Source organism: Bubalus bubalis, chromosome 23 (genome assembly GCF_019923935.1).
Source record: "Bubalus bubalis isolate 160015118507 breed Murrah chromosome 23, NDDB_SH_1, whole genome shotgun sequence".
Lineage (NCBI taxonomy): Eukaryota > Metazoa > Chordata > Mammalia > Artiodactyla > Bovidae > Bubalus > Bubalus bubalis.
Genome location: NC_059179.1, coordinates 35353823 through 35356886, shown reverse-complemented (window position 1 = coordinate 35356886; position 3064 = coordinate 35353823).

Sequence of the window (3064 nt, the reverse complement as noted above, 5' to 3'; positions counted from 1 at the left end):
ACAGTAAGTGGCTTAACAGCCTGGTGTGCTGAAGTCCATGGGGTTGCAAAGAGTTGGACACCACTGAATGACTGAACTGAAATGGCTTAAACAGTAAATTTTGTCTTAAAAACTAAGTCAAGCTGGTTGAGAAGCTCATGGATGTTGTCAAAGCCCAAACACCTTCCATTATTCTGCTATGCCATTTGTAATACATCAACAGTATCTTTCTTTAAGGCTTCCAGGTGGCAAAGTGGTAAAAGAATTTGCCTGCCAATGCAGGGCACACAAGAAACATGGGTTCAATCCCTGGGTCAGGAAGATCCCTTAGAGTAGGAAATGGCAACCCACTACATTATTCTTGCCGGAAAATTCTATGGACAGAGGAGCCTGGCGGGCTACAGTCCTGCTGCTGCTGCTAAGTCGCTTCAGTCATGTCCAACTCTGTGCGACCCCATAGACGTCAGCCCACCAGGCTCCCCTGTCCCTGGGATTCTCCAGGCAAGAACACTGGAGTGGGTTGCCATTTCCTTCTCCAATGCATGAAAGTGAAAAGTCAAAGTGAAGTCACTCAGTCGTGTCTGACTCTTCGTGACCCCATGGACTGTAGCCTACTAGGCTCCTCCGTCCATGGGATTTTTCAGGCAAGAGTACTGGAGTGGGGTGCCATTGCCTTCTCCGAGGCTACAGTCCATGGGGTCACAAAAGAGTCACGACTGAGTGGACATCTTTCTTTATTTTCAAAAGATGGCTGCACCATGACTTCACATTACAACATCCAAACATTCGAAGGGTAAATTCTTATTTGTGTCCGTTCAGGGTAGAAGCCACCTACATGACTCATGGGGTGTCACATGTCCATGCTTAAACCAATCATTAGCAAGAGTGATGGAACTACATCAAGTGGTTTAAAGTGATTCTTTTCTGGGGCTGAGTGTGTGGGAAGGTAATTCTACAAGATTGGGGGGTTCTGCTACTAAGGAAGAAAGGAGGCAGTCAGGCGGTGGGAAATGGCTATTGGATAGATAAAGGTTTGCATCTGCCATCCTTTTTCTGTTTTACGAAACACAGTGATTTACAACTGCTTTCCTGAGTAGTGAAAACTTAGGAAATTCCATGATATCCGACTCATTACTTAAATAGAATTTTCTTTCTAAAGGGCAAAAGACAAGCCTGAGATTGGACAATGAATCATTAAGCATTAACACAGAGACACATTTCTGTTTCTATTTGTTGTTGTTCGTTGGTTAAGTCATGTCTGACTCTTTGTGATCCCATGGACTGCGGCATGCCAGGCTCCTCTGTCCTCCACTGTCTTCGGGTGTTTGTGCAAATTCATGTCTTCAGGTCGGTGATGCTATATAACCATCTCATTCTATATCTATAGTTGTAGGAAATAAAAGGATTGTATCAGTATTCTTTAAGTGTTAGACAGTTAGCATTACAATGGTGGTGAGGGAAAGGACCAAAAATCCCAATTATTCTAAAATTCAAATAATCATAAAATAATGTGCATTTCTCCCACATAGATGAAGATATATTTTCACTGGATGTTCCATTTAAACTGCTAAGGACATGAATAGGTCAATGTAAAATTACCCTTTGTTTTCCCCCCAATCATAACATTTGTGTTCTCTGTTGTAAGCATCACTCCACTCACCTCAAATTAAGCAACTCAGCCTCCTGTGTTGAAGGTTTTAATTTCCTTAGCTTCAAGAAGAAATATTTGAGCTGAATTCTCAAAGTCTTAAACTGGTAAGGGTTTCAGACTTAGATTATCCTGGATTGGGGAAAGAGAGGTTTCTGGGGGTTCAGGGAGAGACAAGTGAACCTACCTGGGAGAGTTAAATTCCATCAGACTGAGTAGGGTGGTGGGATGGGATTGCAACTTCTACAAAGTGTGGGATCCACTCCTACCCAGAGTTCTGGGGGTGACTTAGGACGTGATGGATGCCCCTATGGAGACTGGATCTCTAGCACCGTAGTCTGGAGAACTGCCTCTGGCCGATGGATTTCTGTGGCAGCAGTCTTGGATCCCATCCAGAACACTGTTGCTTGGTAGCAGAGCATGTAGTTAAAGAAGCCTCAGGAAAGATGGCAATTATCATAAAATCAGGGACTTTCTTGTTTTCCCAGAGTTAAATACATTCTTGGATTCTTATGATCCAATGAAGAGAGGGAGGGAGTATGATTGTGTCTATCTAATATTCATTCTTTCTCGCTAGCAAAACTGTGCTATTGAAGGCAATTGTACCTGGCCTGAAAAAAATACATTATCTGATCTTTCTCACACGTGTATGGCTGATGAGACTAAAGAGAAGCTGAGAAACACTTTTGAAAAATTTCCTTTGTTCTAAGACTTTTCCTTCTTCTTTCCAGGAATGACATCTGGAAATCCGACAAGCATCTTTTAACCCAGAAGGTTACTAAAGATTGCTGTGCAGAAATACAGGAAGTTGGGCTTTTCTGGTGGCACAGCGGATGGAAGTCTGCCTGCTGATGTGGGGGACATGGGTTCGATCCTTGATCCAGGAGGATTCCACATGCCAAGGAGCAACTATGCCCATGAGCCTGTGCTCTAGAGCCCTCGAGCCACAAGTACGGGACCCATGTGCTGGAACTACTGAAGCTTATGTGTTGCAACTACTGAAGCCTGCATGGCTAGAGCCTGTGCTCTGCAAGAGAAACCATCTCGACGAGAAGCCCATGCACAGCCACGAAGAGTAGCCCCCACTCACCACAGTTAGAGAAAGCCTGCACCCAGCAATGAAGACCCAGTGCAACTAAAAATAAATAAACAAATAAAAAAAAGAATTTTTTTTTCCCAAAAAAGGGAAGAAATACAGAAAAGAGACTTGGTTCCTAGTGACTTCCTGGGGCATCTATACCAGTTCAGGCTGCCTCCATGGGAATTCTACATGACAAATTAAGTGCCTCAGGTTTCTTATTGGCAGAAGTATTAATCTCCTAATCAATTTATGTCACTGTCAGAACAGCCTTGGAAGTATTACTATGACTGATCCCATTTTTTTTAAAGATTTTTTTATGTGAGCCATTTTTAAACTCATTATTGAATTTGTTACAA